The following is an 18710-nucleotide window of genomic DNA, read 5'->3' on the forward strand; positions in this document are numbered from 1 at the left end:
ATGGCTTGTAGCATTCTACTGAAGTACAACTGTGCAATGCAAAATCTAAATTGCTAAGTTCTGCTTTAGATCCTGGAAAGAAAGCTCTTACATGATCACATATGTCCATTTAATTGCAGGCACCACTCATTTCCATACACAATCCATAGATTATGTCAAAAGTCACTTGTCATGCAACAAAAGAAGACTGCACACAACAGGATATTTCATAGCCTGTAAAGACAGCATATCATATGACAGCAGCAATGCAAACACTACAATTTCCATAGCAGAATAATGTCCTTGGTAATTATACCTATCAAGTCTCCAGAATGAGAAATCGCTGCTGGAATATTCTTGCAGGTATTTTCACCCTCTCTGAAAGATACTGTCTTTTCTAACAAGAGCTCAGTATCACTTTAGTACAAGTGTAATTCATTTTCTTCCAGTAACCTGAAGCTTTAATGAAAACTGACAGGTCATTCATATTAACGTGCAAGCACAAAATAACATGTATACACAAACAGAAAGTTAAGCCTGTAGTCTATTAGCTGGTTTATGCTGCACTGGTTAATTATGGTGTAGCCATGCTCCTTTCAGTATTATGTATAATACATACTTGCCAACTCTCCCGGAATGTCTGGGAGACTCCCGCATTTCGTGAGAGTCTCACGGACTCCCGGGAGAGTGTGGCAATCTCCCGCATCTGCCCACTTCCTAGTGAAGTGGGCAGAATTAGGTCCGAAACGCCGCGCCCCGTCCCCCTGCTGTAAAATGACGTGTTTGCATCATTATGTCACAGGGGTGGGTCTAAAAATGATGCAAATTTTGGAGCCCCGCCCCCATCAAGCCCACCTCCCCCCAGCAGGCTCCCGGAAGCCAACTTTAGAAAGTTGGCAAGTATGGTATAATAGTAAAAAAAAAATCTGAATTTTTATTAAAAAAACAGCATACTGTTGGTAGTCCCATGTAAGGTCTGCCTGTCCTCCTACCCGAATCCTTCCTACTTACTCCCTTCCCCCTTACATTAGGAAAAATAGAGCTCACACCCCTAGACTATAGTTAGTGGTATTGTATTATTACTCTTGCACATTTCGGGCCAGCTAAGTGTATGTGTATTCTGCTTTTTTTCTTTTTGTTCTTTTTCTATACGTACGTCTGTGTATTGGCTCGGGCTGGCACACAGTCCCTGCCAGTTTTATACAATGTCACCTATTCTGGCCTATTTCGGTCCTTACTTTGCTTGTGTACAATGTGTGATGGTACTTTATAAATAAAGCTATTTAAAAAAAAAAAAAAAAAAAAGCACCATACTTTTAGGGTGACTAATCAAATTCAGATAAATTCTGGCTGAGTAAAGGACAACTAAAATTCTCTTCAAGTCTGACTGTTCCTTCCCAGGATCCTAGTGGCTGAGGATACTGCTGTGTCAGAAGACATGTGTGTCATTTTAACCCATCAACTCACTTCCTGGAGTGTATTATAAAGTTGTTTCCAATAGACGTCTCCAGCTCTAACTTAGCAAATATTGTGATATAATTTTTACAGTTCTACAGTTGAACTGAGATGCTATGCATCCCATTATAATTAACAGTGGCCTTGATTGATCTTCCACCAAATATAAAGTTGGTCATTTAATTCATAAAACACAATTAAAGCACATGACATCAGCTAAACTATCATTGAGACCTTATCCGGCAAATGTTTTCCAGGCTGTTGTGTTCAGATTTTAGCAATGCTCCTACCTCACAACTCTGCTGTCAAGAAATATAATGAATTCATGAGAATTCCTTAACCTGGCACCAAGTACAGAAGGTCATTTCAAGGAATGGGAAAGTGACATAGCCTGGGGCTCCACAGGGGAGGGAGATAAACAGTGGTTGGTGAGAGTGGGGACTGCGTGGCAAGATATTAATGTTATTTAAATTAATATTATTTATTTATAGCCACGTTGTAAAGATGGTGGCATAGGGAGAAATAAAAGGTCACTGAGATGGGTTTATAACAGGACGTGGGCAGAGCTCTCACCACCAGGCAGGAATACAGTTCACTCTTCTACAGTAAACCATAATAGTTTTTCCTTCTTCAAGTTAAGTTCCATTTTAATAACAGAACCAATATTACAAACAAGTTTGGTTCTGTATGGTTATTACAGCTATAAAACAAATGGCATGCATGGAATGGAATTTTCATTCATACAAGGGACATCAATGCATCTTGTTCGATTGTTGGTTCATTATTGAAGGGAAAAATATCAGTGTGTAGTGAGAATACATTTACTGTATGGATCAATAATTCCTATATTCACAGGTATCTGATCTGTGCTTACCAGGACATGAATGCAGCCAGACCTCAGAAGCACGCGCATTACCAACCTGTATGTATTTGTAAAGAGCTATGAGACCGTGTCTGCAACAACAACAGGATGTCCTGTTATCTCTCTATACCAGGTCTGGCCATCATCATCATCATCATTTATTTATATAGCGCCACTAATTCCGCAGGGCTGTACAGAGAACTCACTCACATCAGTCCCTGCCCCATTGGAGCTTACAGTCTAAATTCCCTAACACAAACAGACCGACAGACTAGGGTCAATTTGTTAGCAGCTAATTAACCTACCAGTATGTTTTGGAGTGTGGGAGGAAACCGGAGCACCCGGAGGAAACCCACTCAAACACGGGGAGAACATACAAACTCCACACAGATAAGGCCATGGTCGGGAATTGAACTCATGACCCCAGTGCTGTAAGGTAGAAGTGCTAACCAATACGCTACAGTGCTGCCCAAGCTGCGACTCTCCCGGTGCTGTGAAACTACAAGTCCCAGCATGCCCTGCTAACTGTTGGAGAGCAACAGGCTGGTCTGCGCTATAGAGAGGTTGATCCTGCGCTATACGACACTGTGCACTTGATGCTTATTGGAAAGAGGGGGGAGTTTGCGCTCAACTTCCAATGAATTGTAAGAGCTGCAATAGAACTAGGGATCCCTCCCTAAAAATACAAAATAAGCCAACAAATCTTTGCGCTCATTGACTTGTAAGGGTCCCAGAATAAGTATGGTATAATTCTGACCTGTTCTATTATGTCTAAACGACTTCACTTGATGCTTATGCCTCCATAAACTTACACGTATTTCTGAGCACCACACATGTGACACATCATAATAAGATCTAGAGTTGTCCTATCTAATTCACATGGTATAAATATGATCCTGCAGAAAGGCTATGTACTGTAGCTGCTGGACATTAAGTGAAATACAGCTGAGAAGATGGTTGCTTGCTTTTGCCGTGTATTGTAATGAATTTAGGATTAGTAACATTAAATATAAAATATAAGCTACAAAATGGTCCATATGTGACACTGGGGTACAGGAGTATAGTAGTGAATGATCGAACATCTAGGACACACGGTGGTCTTCAATCGTCACCAGTGTTACAGTGGAACTAGCAGAACACTGGCTTTACTACAGCTAATAAAGTAATCATGAAACAGAACCATGAACTAAAGCCTAATGACACTTTGGTTAGCGGGCACATTTACCTGCTATCTACTTGCATATCAAACCGTTGACTTGCAGCCTTCTGCCACACTTCAAAAAATATTATTTCCATGGCTGAGAGTGTTTCATCACATCCCATCCCAGCTGCTTTTCAACCGACAGAGAAACCAAAACATTTCTCATACCCATATGGAAAGAGGTGGTTAGAAAAAGGATTCAATTATATTCTCTATGCAGCAGTGGTGCTCAAATTAAATACACATAATGCAGGTTAATGATGCAGTGTCTTAGTGGCATATTGTGCAGTAAATAGGCCAATGGAGCAGTATTATCAGATGTAGCATTAAGTGGGTTAATGTAGTAATATCTTGCAGGTTGGCAATGAACAGATTAATGGGACAATCTTTTTTCCCTTGATGGAGGTTTACCAGCTGATCTCTTTACATCGCTCATCTAAGATCCTCTCGATATTATCTCGCTAATTGTATGTTGATATTTTAATTTGTCACTGCTTCGTAACATGCCAGCGCTATTTTTAATTTTCCTACTTGCTTACAGGCCAAAATTCTGCCCAGTATCATATATTAATCAATATAAGAGCAAACACCTCTGGGCTAGATCAACTAAACATTCAGTATTCACCCAGAGTGATCTAAACAGGTCCTTTGAGAGCGTTAATAAGGATATTTCAGCTTACTACTCAGTGACATGTTACAGAAAGAGCAGAGGCTTAAAAGGAGAGTTTGAAAAAGGTTCTTTTGCTTGAAGCTGAATACATTTCTTCCACTGTGGTCTGCTCTCTCTTGCTTCAAATATCCCATTAAAACAAAATCACAGTGGGTGACCGCAGATACACATGTGACTAAGAAACACTTCATTTAGCGGTGTGTGAAAATATTATACATAGGAAGATATATTCCGCTATTTTACGCTGAAAAAAATATGTTCTGCGATCTAACAGGAAATTTAGGGGCAATAAAATTACTTTCCATGGGAAATTAATTCTGTGTAAGGTAGACAGTATAACAATTACACAAATAGCTTACGCAAGGTAAAGCTACCATTATACAGAAATGCTTAACCACATATATATTAAAAGAGGATCTGTCACAGGGAGGCCTCAAATTTTAATTTACGTAGTAAGTTATAGAAAATTATTTCCAACAAAAATCTTATACCCTCCCTATCATATGGTTTTCTCGGGAGAGAATTCAACATACTGTGAAAACAGCATAATGATAAACCCAATTACAAGGCTAGAAGGCTAACTGGTCACCAGGGAGTGCTCAGTCTCCCAACCATCGCCTCCTTACTCTGTGTAAGTCAGCATTCTAGTCCAACAAAAAGGAGCGAGAGTTTGATATGCTCAAATTCGTTTCAAAGTGGTTCTCAAACTGGTTATAAAGTTATAACATTTGCAATAAATTCTCAAACTTTAGATGGACCAAAATATTTGAGCTAAATTCGAGAAACACAAACAGGTTCGATCATGTCCAAGATTAAATAGCTATATTGTGTGATGATTTTCCATGTGAATGGCGAATTTAAACTCAAAACTCGAATGCAGCAACGTTTGCTGATTGAATTAACAATACTTTCAAAATACTAAACGTAAGCCACTTAAGCTCCAATAAGTTCAAACAGGCTCCCACGTGGTTGAAGCAATGAGCTGTGAACATGAAATGCAAAAGGTTTAGCAATTAGAAAATACACAGAGTAGTTGTTGCAGTAATCACTAATTTCAATATTTTCAACCATAAGAGTGTATGCTGCTCAAGTGGGGTGTGGGTTTCGCTAGTAGTACAGTTTTGCCCATCTGAGCAATTATCAAATTGAGCTTACTTTTACTGCAATACAATAAGGAGATCTAGAAAACCTGCACTGTTGAGGTTTTATTTGGATACATTCTAAATCCGCAACCTTATGGTGCACTGAAATTAATATTATTCTATGTTGCTCTGTAAGGTCCATTGATGGGACTGTCTAACACTGAATATTTGGGAGGACATTAACCTGGAATAATGACGGGAATGACTAATATTTTTCACTTTCCAACTTCACCATAAACACGGGTGGTTTCATTGTATAGATGTGGCTTTCAGCAATAATGCTGGGCAGCTGGATTACATGACAGCCTGGATATCAGTCATTTAAAATGTTTTTATTACAGTCTTCTGGAGTACACAGTGTGCAGTAGTCCTGTTTTGTGCTACTTACATATACCCTTTACCGTTTCAAGGTATATGTTGGTATATTGAGGTTACTCTGAGGAATTAAGTTGATCATTTACATCATTCATCACCATTTGTTCAGCTTTCTTTTACCTGCATTATTCTAAATGAATGACAATGTTGTTTTGCTGTTATTTCTAGAAGTATAATCGCTAACTAGAAAACAGTTGGAGATTCTGTAGCCACAAATATGATTAGTTACTTCTACAAAGTTACCCCGGTACAAATTATCTATCAGCGCTAGGATCCCTCTTGTTTAATACACGAGAGAAAATCTACTTTTCATTGTTCTTATTTCATATGTTCGAGGAGACAAACATTTTTAATAACATCATCTTTAACTCAGCACTGCTGGTGGAACGGCCTACCAGTAGGAGATTAACATACATTAAATCCAATTTAGAATTAATGAAAAAAAAAAAAAAAAAGGGGGGGATTTTAGAGGATTTTAATTAGGTACAGCGCTTACATCTATCTAGCAATCGTTGCTGCCGGTGTTTCCAAGAATGAGACGGCATTTTTTTCCTAGAAGAGAAGTCTCCCGAAAGCTGAAGGGGAAAATTAAACTGACAGTGCGAAAGTCATTTCTGCATTGAGAAATCCATGTCAATTTATTCTAAAGGAACCATTTCTTAGTTTTACGTGGCACTTGATAAAACGTGTCCGCTGTCCCCTCTCCTTGTCTCATTTATCGAATCTTAGGCAGCTCATATTATTTCTTCTCGCAACTTTACAGGGATTCTAGTGGCAAGAAATTATTACTGGACAGCTCTATTTGAAGATGAAAATGTACGGACCCTAATAAACCCACTAATTATACTCTCCTTTCTATCTGAACACATACATGAGACATGGTTGGTCATTTACACGCGTAAATCACAGGCTTTAAATGTCAACCTGCTCCCAGGTCTTTCTCCAATTTAAAAGAGAACAGAAATTTAAAGATTATAAAGACACATTAGAAGTCTTGGGGATAAACTTGAACTTCTACAATTGAGTGACCTATACAAATCTAAATCATACTCCCCTACTTAGCAACCTACATAGAGACTTAGAATACTGGAAAGAAGCATTGTATTTCATGGTTTGGGTTATCTCAAAGATTAAATAAAAAAAACTTTCTTCCGAGATTAATTTATCTTCTTTGCATTCTTCCATTACATTTCCATGCTTGAATTGACAAACTTTACAGACCCACATAAAGCATTTTACATGGAAACAAGGTTTGGTCAAAAGTTAAGATATATATTTTCCAGCAGTCTAAAAAAAATGGGTTAGTTAGCTGTGCCCAATGTATGGAAATACCATCTTACTTCCAAAATAATTCCAATTGTTACTATGTATCAACAGTCCCCCAAAATATATGTTTCATGGATGCCGACACAAATTTTACTGCCCTTCTTATTCATTGGGCCCTTTTAATGATGGCACTTTTTTGGTAGAGTGGTGTACTTCATTGAAAGGTTTGATAAACACTTTAAATTAGAAACTAAGTGCTGTGAATATTAATATTAAACAGTGCTATGTGTCACGATGTGTGAAAGTCGTGGGTAGATGTGTAAGGTGAAATGGTCAAGTGAAATTTGGAATCGTGTAGCTTCAAGTTTCTCTTGTGTTACAATCGAGGACAGTGTTTATAAATGATTGTATTATTGGTATTTGCCTCCTAGTGATTCACACAGAATGTCTGGTTCATTATGTTCACCAAGTTTAAAGACTGTTCTTAAAGGGGCACATATTGAGAATGTATTGGCTCTGCCAGTTGGCTCAAGTTTACTGGTTTCAAGTTCAACCCTTTAAAAAAATATATATTTTAGGTTCTCAAATTTTACTAGACCCTATTAAGTAGTCCAGTCCAATTGTTCTTGTGTTTGTGGACTGTTTTCTTTTGGGCAAAATACCGGGAAAGGGGGAAAAGCCATGTCAGAGAGGTCCACTATATGTTCTAGTCTCCATGGGAAACACACCCTAGTTAATGAATGCTATCATAATATGCTGATCTCCACTTCCAGACACAATCTAATGAGTAGGCTTTTTACCATCTCCTATTATTTATAGAAGACAGTTTTTATTTAGATGCCATACGTAAGGGGAAAACAAGGTGAGAGAGGGGAGGTGGAAAGAAAAAGAAAACAGGTGAACAGCAGACAGCAATTAAGGTTCAGGTAATAGAGGATATAGCAAGGAAGGATATTGAGGAGTACATTAATGATAAATAATTGATGGGGAAGATGTTATATGGTCTGTACAAAGGGTAAATAAGCACTGATCACCGAGGGCAGGCAGATTTTAACAGCTAAATGTTCTCTGGGACAAACCATGTTACAATGCAAGGGGTGTAAATTAGTTTCTTATTTAGCACATAAGCTAAATACTGGCTGTATTTTCATCTAGTACACAAATACTTTATAGCTTTATTTTTACACAGAATTTTTTAGTTGACCTAGGACATGCTCGACCCCAACTATAAATCTGTCCCCACATTTTAAATTTACCTCCCCCTCCAATGCAACATGGTTTTGCCCAGGTGCAAAGATACTCCATTTTTATGCTTTGCTCTCCTTAATGACTCAGGCCCTAAGAGTCTAGGAGATTAACAGAGGGTTAATGAAGAAGACAAAATGATGTATTACAAACAGCCTCTATAAACATTTAATTAGGCCAAAGCTTTGTTGTAGACTACAGACTAGATCTGCATAATGCATGACAATGTGGCATCACAAGGCATACAATCATCATGTTATTGGTTCCTGTGAATGGGCCGACAGCATTTGGATATTGGTTCAACCCACAAAATGTTGGTCTCAAATATGTATCTCACAAAGTACTTCATTGAGGTCACTGGTTTGCTAGTATAAAGATAGGCATCATTTGTGTATTAGTTCCATCCACAAAATCACTTTCTTTTATGTGTGCATCACAAACTGACTTTGTGGTGTCACTGGTTCCTAGTAGACTGCATTCCTATTGGCACTGGACCAGCACAGGCTGACTCCAGTTTATAAATAAAACAAGTGCACTTACTACTCATCCTTTAGTGTATGGAAAGCAAAGTTTACATTTCAAACAGTGCAGTTTAAGGCATATAGCATCTTTCTACTAGCTGCAGCAGACAGGACCACCACCTAATACCTGAAACAGGAGAGCCGACTGACACTGATCATGCTCCTTATAAGCCATCTGTAGCTCTTCAATATAACTCTTACTGCAGGGTGGACAGAATGAGTCTTCCAGCACCAAAGCTTTCTAGGCTTCATGTAATAGGGAATTATTGGTTGAAACCTTATTTGCTATGTGTAAGGTTATATTTCACTAAAGACCTAAACAACCCATTTAAGTTTACATAATGTTATAAAACTGCCTTATGATAACTGTTTTCCTGTGAGGAAATCTAGAGTTCAATGAATGATATTGGTGGCACAGTCATACCAACCAGGCACTATCTGTGTGTAATTTTTATGTTCTCCCCATGTCTATGTTAGTTACCGCTGTGCATTCTAGGATATCATTTTATGGACAGCATGGATTACAGCTGCAGAACCTGGATGTTGGTGAGTACTACAGGTTTTGTTTTTGTTTTCTTTATTGCAAATAAATGTATTTTACAAACAGGGTGTTTCATTTATGTTTTGTCTTGGTGCACTACAGGTCCCAGTAGTACTACAAGTACCATCATGCTCAAACTATTAAAGGCAGCCTGAGCATGCTGGGACCTGTAGTACACCAGGGCCAAAATGGTGTTTTAAACATTAAATATTTTTTTGTATTACTCCACACCCACCACCCAGGGAAGAGCCCTGGTGCTATCAGCTCGGGGCTGGGAACTAAAAGAGGCAGGGGTGGGGGTGTACTTTGTTTTTTTGCGGACCCCATCTCCCTAGGGAGTCCAGCCCTTTGCTGACCAGCCTGGGGTTGGCTGTCATTATGGAAGGGGGACCCCACCCTCTGGGTGCTGGTACTAGTAATATCTGGGGGACCCCACACTTTTTGTACCCCCCCCCCCACCCCCGACTTTGCTAGTAACAGGCCGGCAGCACTAGGCTTAAGCTGTTTTAGAGGGGTGGGCATGCTGTTTTTATTTTTTTATGTACTAACGTTTAATTTATTAAATTTTTACCGCGTTACATACCATATTGTGCCGGCAAGTGATGACATTGCCGTTTGAATGTCAACATTGTGACTATTGACTTTAGTACCTGTCGAAGGTCACAAAGTGGTCATTTTAATCCCGTAGACACGCTGAACCTGTCAACATTCTGACTGTCCACATGTTTAGATCGTACCCAACCCCTTACTGGTAACATGCTATGTAGATTTGGTGGGCCAGTAGACTGAAATGCATTTAATGTGTATATGCTAGTTTTTGTTTTTTTATCCCCAGCCCAAGGACATCATTGGTGATGCTCTGGGGCTGTGGAACTCCAGTGAATGAGCGGTGTCTCCAAGACTTGTCCATTTAGCTGCACTGACAACCTACCTGTGTAACAATTTACATTCAAGCTGCAGGTTTGTGAGCCCTGGAGCACCACACAACTAAAAACTACAGGGGTCCCAGGTTCTGATGCATTACCAAAAATAACTACTGTAGCATCTGCTACAATAAAGACAAATCTTCCAAGTCCTGCCATAAATATTGTGTCATATATTGAAAGCATCTTGTGATTACAGTGTTTTGTTTTAGTTTAGATGATGTTAAAGTATAATAAAACTTCTGATGGTAAATTTCTCCCCCCTGCTAAGTCCTGGTGACTGAACTGCTATAGGTCTGTGCCCCTTGCAGTCAGCAGTCAGCATACATTTTTTGCACACGGAATTCCAAGGTTGATGAAGCATAACAACAAAATAATAGAGAAGACACAAATCAGCTCAAGTTCTAATACAATTTTAAATTACATACATAAAATATAAAAAAAAATTAATTCTTAAAACAGCTAATTATATTGATATCTGGTTGAGTAGAATCTCTTACTTAGGACTCATTCACACATAGATGCTAGGAAAATGGGTAAAAACTTATGTGCGCTTAGGTGCACTTTAGTAATGGATTTTTCACTTGCTGTTACCAATGCAATCTAATGTACTGGCAGAGCACGTTATCAGGAGGGTGTGAGGTGTTCTCAAATTTTAAGCTTAACTACCAGAACCAGTAAATTATTCCTGCTCGCTACTTTAAAATCACAAGCAGTAATCTCTCGCTGCTTGTGATGTGCCCGCCCACCCATACACCTTACCCACCCGAGGCTGCGAGAATATCTAGAGGAGCCCTGACAACAACAACTGCATGGGGCATCCCCAGAGCTCTCGCTGGGGTAGCAAGCATAGAAAGATTTACTTTGTAGATGGTATTGCAGCTTTAAAAGCAGCGTAAAATAATGGTGTGAACGTGCCCATAAGAAACCATTCAAAACATTTTTAAAGCAATTTCCAGGTATTAGCGGCTGGAAGGCCCATTAATAGCAGATGTGTGTGTACAGGCCTTCAATGTCAGATTTATGAAGTGGAACAGACATTTGTAGGAATGTTGAATGTCTTTGGTCACAGTTTTTTCCTCAACAAAAAAAAAAATAATAAAAACAGAAGTCAGACTAGCAGATATGAGGAACCAGGGAAAGTGCTATAATACAAATTCTCATGTTTCTAATTTCAGTGCCCCCGCCCCACCCCCTAGTTCTCCCACCTCCTTCCTCTTCCCGCACTCGCCCCCTTTTTCTCTCACCCTTCTACGGCTCTCTCTTGTCCTTCTCCACCCCACCCCCACCCCCCCATTCGGTTCCACCTTCTATTAAAAATATTAGAATTCAGAGGAAACATCCAGGGTATTAATGTTTTATTGTTTACTGTAATTGATTTTTCTTAGTTCCTCTCAAACTAGAGTTAAAAAAAAAAAAAAATCTTCCCACTATGACTAAAGTGTCCCCTTTCTCATCTTAGTCCTAGAAAAAACTTCACCTAACCAAATGTTACAGTAAATCCTCATCACCTATAAAGGAAGAAAAAAAAAAAAGGAAGGATTATTATGTCCAGCACTCCCCATATACATCAAATACACCCCCATCAATGCATGAACACGATTCAGAACTGAGCAAATTTCCAATTTTGCCCGTAGTCCTGAGGCAGAGGTATCATTTTTGATGTGACAGAGTAACAGTATTTCCCACTTACTTTCATCTTACTCTGACTAAGCAAATCCTAGCTATAGAATGTCATTGTTTCCTGGACAGATAATCGTGTAGTTCTAAAATGCCCATCTGACCTTGGAAAAAATGTACACCTTTCCAGAGGAAACAGCATGAGAATTCAGAATGCCTAACATCTCAGTGCTCTCTTGTAGGGAAAGTGCCGAGTGGATGCTGTAGTAGCAGACCAATCAGTGCTCTTAGCACAAAAGGTGTCAGAATGCTGATGTCCCAAATGTTCTTACTCATCTAGTAATACGGTCACGGTTGGGATAAGTCTACAAAATATAGCCGCATCGCATGGTGGTGAGTTCTTTACTTTACAATTTAAAGTCAGAGTGGACTTATTCTTTAATTTAGCCAACTAGTTCAACAATGTTAATAGAAAAAATAGAAAAAATAGGCAACAAATGTAAAACATTTTGCACATTTTTTCTTCACTTATTGTGGAACCTTGAAAAAAATAAATATATATATATATACACATATATATACACATATATATATATATATATATATATATATATATATACATATACATATACACACACACACACACATATACTCCCACACACAATGTATAGACCAAGTATTAAGTTATTATTATTATTATTATTGTTTATTTGTTAGGCGCCACAAGGTTTCCACAGCGCCGTACACAGTACAAACAGTAGACTATACAGGGTAAAAACAGTACAGAACAATAAACACAAAGTACCAGTACTTCAGAAACTCCAGGCAGTCAAATACAGTAGAGATGGAGCGGAAGAACCGATATGGAGTCAGGAGAGAAGAGGGGCCCTGCTCATACGAGCTCACATCCTAAGGGAGGGTAAACAAAACAGGCACAGAAGGAAGCCAGTGAAGCAAAGGGGAGAGAAAAAAGGGGCCAGGGAGAAGCAGAAGAGGTAAAAGGTTAAATGGATGGTTGGTATGCCTTAAGGAACAGGTGAGTTTTAAGTGCCCGCTTGAAGGAGCACAGATTGGGTGAGAGGCGGATGGAGCGAGGGAGGTCGTTCCAGTGAAGGGGGGCAGCGCGGGAGAAGTCTTGGATTCTAGAGTGGGAAGAGGTGATCAGAGTGGAGGAGAGGCGACGATCATTGGCCGAGCGCAGGGAGCGGGCGGGAGTGTGAATGGAGAGGAGGTTAGAGATATAAGGGGCAGTAGACTGGGAGAGAGCCTTGTAAGTGGTAGTGAGAAGCTTAAAAAGGATTCTGTAGGGGAAGGGGAGCCAGTGTAAGGCAAGACTGAGAGGGGAGGCAGAGGAGGAGCGGCGTGAGAGGAAGATGAGTCTAACAGCCGCATTGAGTAAAGAGCGGAGGGGGGCAAGGTGGGAGCAGGGGAGGCCAGTAAGGAGGAGGTTGCAGTAGTCGAGGCGTGAGATGATGAGAGCATGGATGATCGTTTTGGTGGCATCTTGAGAGAGGAAGGGACGGATGCAGGCATTTATAGCAAGTTTATAGCAGTCTCTTCTCTTTAATCTTCAGTGACCTTTTGATTTAATTAATGTTGCAGAATTTTAAATGTGGTAACCTACCATTGCTCTCCCTGCGCACTGCCTATACAGTACAATACCATTATTAAAAAAAACCCTAGTAGTGTTTATTATTTTTACTTTACCCAAGAGAAAAAAGCAGTGACATAATTTTCCTACTGAGACACCGCATAACAAAGGTTATCTATAGTAAAACACACACAGTAAGGCTCATTTACATTTAACTACGTTGTTTTATGACATCACTTGCCAGAGGTGGAACACGGCACCATTGGACTTCAAATCAAAATTTGGGGGAGAGCCTGGTGAAGTCTGTCCCCCCACCCCCCCCCTACTGAGAACCTTCCTATGCTCTTCTGAACAAGTCCGGACCAGCCCATGTTCAGTGGTCCCTACATCACGGATCACTGTGCCATCACTGGTTCTGTGCCTGCTCAGAAGAAGACCCTGTGCTGGTGATCTGTGGATGCTAAAGGAAGAGGTACCATGACCCTCTGAGCCTACTTTTGTTTTTTGGAGAAGTGCACAGATTTTGCAAGTGTCTGTAAACGTTTGCAGCATTTGATGGGCGGTGTTGTAGGGCGGGTCAGGGGTGTCTCTGCTGTCCTTGCCGAGTGTGGATTAGGTGCAGGACAATATTATTTAAATGAAATAAAAGGAGAGGACCAAATGACACAATAAGTGGCGAAACGCGTCATCAAGACCCCCCTCTTGCAGGATGCAGGGAAATGGCCTGCAAGATTAGGCAAGTATATTTTAGCACACTTTGAGCAATGCAAAAAGAATAATAATAAAAAAAACTGCCCTGCTGTTACCTTAATTTTATGATTATTGCAAGGTATAAATTGAGATAAATGTAGAAGTATTGGGTGGGGGGGGGGGGGGGGCAGAGTTTTCATTTATGAAGGAGGTGGTCCTAAAGTTTTCAATATGCATATTTTCCAGCTGATCCGCAACCCCGCAAAACTAACTGCACCTAGAATATCCGGTACAGCTCCAAGGACCAGGCTTCCACCTTGAAGTGTTCTTGGCAGACAAATAGGTGCGCACGTGTGTAAATAAAGAAATAGTGCAGGTTCACCTTAGTTGCAGCTTGTAAATTAATCTTAGTGAGAGATATAGGCAATCTGCTGAATTGGATATGTGAATCCAATATATAAACTGGTACGAGAGGAACAAAAGAAAGAAAAAACAAAAATGTGAGCGATATAAAGTGAATGCACATGTTTTATAGGTCACTGTAATAAAATAGGGTTGTTCTTCCCACCTATATTTTCCCATGGAATTTTCACTTGAACTCACACACAATAATTTACAGCTATTAAACTAATAACCTGTTACCAAGTCACTGGTACGTAATATAACACTACAGTTTTGTGTTATCACCTCCTGTTATTACACAACCATTCAGAAAGCAGTAACACACATCTTTTGTTAAAAGATTCACTGCAATGTCCATTACAAAATAAAACGTCTAAACTCCAGGATTCACACAAAGTCGCTTATATAATAAAACGGTGCTATATGCACATATTTTGTAACCCTTAGCAAGTAATCAAACTGCAGCTATCAGTTCAGATTGAAAGATCAAAGAAACATCTCTTGGCTGCTACAGGATACAACATGTTTGTAAATGTAGCACCGTATTATTAAAACATTTATTTCCAAAGTAGTCAGGGTGATTGGTTTATAGTATGATTGTAAGTGGTTTAAACAACCAAAACATAGAAACTGTTTGTGTATTCTGCTGACAACATAACATTACTTAACTCAGAGTGCACCAGTTACATACATACAGCGGGCGCAGTCCTTTGTTGGCTGGCCTAATATCCAGCTTATCAATTAACCAGTGACATCACTTATGCATGTGTGTGTCTCTAGCTACCAGTGAGGTGCTGCTACTGAACTGCCTCGTGCCGCAGTGAGCTCACTAGTTCCTAGTGAAGTCTAGTGGATATTTTTTTGAGGTTATGGTTCTAGTTTAGGCAGAGTATCTACTGGCACTAGACCAACGAAAGTGCAATGAGACTACATGGGAAACGTGAACGCGTTTGACATGTAGTAGTTAATGGCGGCTAGTACTTCCACCCTGAGAGGTCAATGGAGAAGACTCCTATGACCTCAATGAATTTGACTTGCGCTGAACGTAAAAAAAAATAATGGAGAAATCAGCATCCGAAATCTTTGCAAATGCCACAGTCCCACCCACAAGTGCAAACATGAGTCAGAATGGTGACAGTGGAAACAATTGATTCCAATATTACCCCTGTGTAGATGTGTTGCCCTAGCTATAATAAAGTTAGTAAATGCATGTATGATAGTGGATGCAAGGCCTTAAGATGGTCATAAATTTAGACATGATCAGTCAACTTATTAATTTTTACCACATTTTAACATGTGTGGGCCCCAAAATGTTCATTCTCAATGGTCAAATAGCAAAAGATCACATTAAATGGGCCACGAACTTGAGTCACGTGGAGTAGAAAGATGAACACACTGACATAATTAAGCTTGAGGATACTAGTGTTAGCTGCTGAATCCTCAACAACATCTATTAAAGGTAGCACAAGGCAGGCAAATGGGTACAATACATCCCAACAAGTTGTACCATGTTAGGAATAGCAGGTAGCATAGGACATCTCTGTAAGGCACAAATATAGCCAAATACCATAAAGCAACACATAAAATAAAATACGACTGTAGCTAAACATTCTTTCTGCCCTTAGGGGTGATTACATACCTGGGTAAATACAGTAGAGAAGCCAATTTAATAATTAGCAAATAAATATACTAACAGAAAGAGCAGTAAGGTGCACAGAAACAATTCACCCGTTTAATTTTCTAAAAAAAAACATAGAAGTCAAAGTAGATGGCTCCATACAAAAGTTATACAGTAATATTTTTTATATTAATTACAACTATGAAAATAAGTTTCCTAGTTCCAGTACAACTTTTAGTAAAACAGTAAAAAAAATAAAAAATGATGTGACAATGGTATCCATATTAGTATCCTGTGCATTTATTACTTTTTGAAAGTCAGGATACACTATTGTTTGTGTCGGGAAATACATCCGATGGAGATGTCATAACACCATGCACCTCATCGTTATATAAAGATACGGAACACTAAACTCCAGAATTGCAATTTTCAGATATAAACCAAGGAGGTAAAAATGCACTGTTCAGTGTTAACGTTCCAGTGCAGCTGTGTTAGAAAAGATAACCTCCACATCAACTATAGAACGCTGAAACTCCTCTCACATCTTTAGGGCAGTGTCCCGATGGAATCTCGTACAATGCAGTTGTGCGAGTTAATACTGTATCGCTGACACCTCTCCTATAGATTAGTCCACACATTGCATTTCAGCACACAAAGAGACGGACTACAAGTTGGGTGAAAATTGTGCCCATGAGTCTGCAGCCGAGCAAACTCTGGTGCATTGCAAAAGGCGCAAAGGCAAACACCATTTTGCTGTCAGGAACAATATTGCATGCTACATACACATACTGGCCAGCTCAATTTTTGCAGTGTAAATTAGAGGTGTTCAAGGCTGTGTCCCCACCACACCTCTAAATCAGGTTGCTATTTAAAAATAAAAATGTTTTTTTTACAGATGCAATTTTTGCTCCTAATTCTAAATCAACCACCAAGTCTGCAAAGGTGTGACTCATACTCTGCCTGCTTAGAGAAGCCTCCCTGGCACATGGAAATCTACTGCAGGGGGTGAAAGGAAGAGTATGATAGATAAGTATGACACTCGTCATTTCATGAGTTTTATTCAGCTCAATAATGCACGGCCTTTAATAAATATTATTTTTAAATAGTGGCTTGTACTTGTTCTTTAAACCAAAGCGATGCTGTAAGTGCAAACTAAGGTGGGGAAGATAAGATTTTAGGGCGACACAGAGAAAATGGTCTTTGTTTGTGTTTGGGACACATCTGTTTCACCACTGGTAAAACTAAATGTATTTCCATGGACTTTAGATTTGCGCTTTAAATAATCTGCTTTCTAACTGCTTCTTAAGATTAAATGACATTCATATTTTTGCTATTAAGAAGAAAACCGCAGTATGTCACAGGAGGAATTACATTTAAACAAATCACCAAACTATATTTATCCATCATCGTGAGAATACTAGATCACACCGTCTAATGCTGCTGGTCCTGGTCTACACACAGACTTAGGCTCTATCAGTATTAATTAAAACATGTATATGTGACCAACATATAGGGAAATATTTAGTAACATAATAAAATTAGCAGTAGTGATATTCCATTATAATAATCTTATTTACAACATATAAATGATAGTACATTGCATTTGTTAACCCCTATGTATAAATAATGCAGCATTTATCCCAAAAGACCTATTTAGCTGCGACTAAGGATAATGAGTACTACTCCAGCTTTTGTCTAACAAACCTTCTTAGTCTGACTCTGTAATGAAGTTATTTAACTAAGCTATTGTAAAATAGTATATGCCCATAAGCCTGTTTCTGTTTGTAAAGTTGCAAATCCTACTTCGTGTTGTGTGAGCACTGGCAGTCAAGGAAGGCAAGCTAATATTTGAGCCCAGTAAGCTGCCACCACCAGGTGTGCGAGCCCAGTAAGCTGCCACCACCAGGTGTGCGAGCCCAGTAAGCTGCCACCACCAGGTGTGAGAGCCCAGTAAGCTGCCACCACCAGGTGTGAGAGCCCAGTAAGCTGCCACCACCAGGTGTGAGAGCCCAGTAAGCTGCCACCAGGTGTGAGAGCCCAGTAAGCTGCCACCACCAGGTGTGAGAGCCCAGTAAGCTGCCACCAGGTGTGCGAGCCCAGCATGCTGCCACCAGGTGTGCGAGCCCAGTAAGCTGCCATCAGGTGGGCGAGCCCAGTAAGCTGCCACCAGGTGTGCGAGCCCAGCATGCTGCCACCAGGTGTGCGAGCCCAGTAAGCTGCCACCGGGAGTGCGAGCACCGAACCTACTGCTGGACTGTGCGAGCACCGAACCTACTGCTGGACTGTGCGAGCACCGAACCTACTGCTGGACTGTGCGAGCACCGAACCTACTGCTGGACTGTGCGAGCACCGAACCTACTGCTGGACTGTGCGAGCACCGAACCTACTGCTGGACTGTGCGAGCACCGAACCTACTGCTGGACTGTGCGAGCACCGAACCTACTGCTGGACTGTGCGAGCACCGAACCTACTGCTGGACTGTGCGAGCACCGAACCTACTGCTGGACTGTGCGAGCACCGAACCTACTGCTGGACTGTGCGAGCACCGAACCTACTGCTGGACTGTGCGAGCACCGAACCTACTGCTGGACTGTGCGAGCACCGAACCT

General features: G+C 40.2%; 1 protein-coding gene across 3 annotated transcripts in view; it reads right to left on the reverse strand.

Moving 5' to 3' along the window:
• RABGAP1L (RAB GTPase activating protein 1 like) overlaps positions 1-18710 on the reverse strand; it is a 244643-nt gene that overhangs the window by 105270 nt on the left and 120663 nt on the right. The window lies entirely within an intron of this gene.

This window comes from Mixophyes fleayi, chromosome 8, assembly GCF_038048845.1.
Source record: "Mixophyes fleayi isolate aMixFle1 chromosome 8, aMixFle1.hap1, whole genome shotgun sequence".
Taxonomy (NCBI): Eukaryota; Metazoa; Chordata; class Amphibia; order Anura; family Limnodynastidae; genus Mixophyes; species Mixophyes fleayi.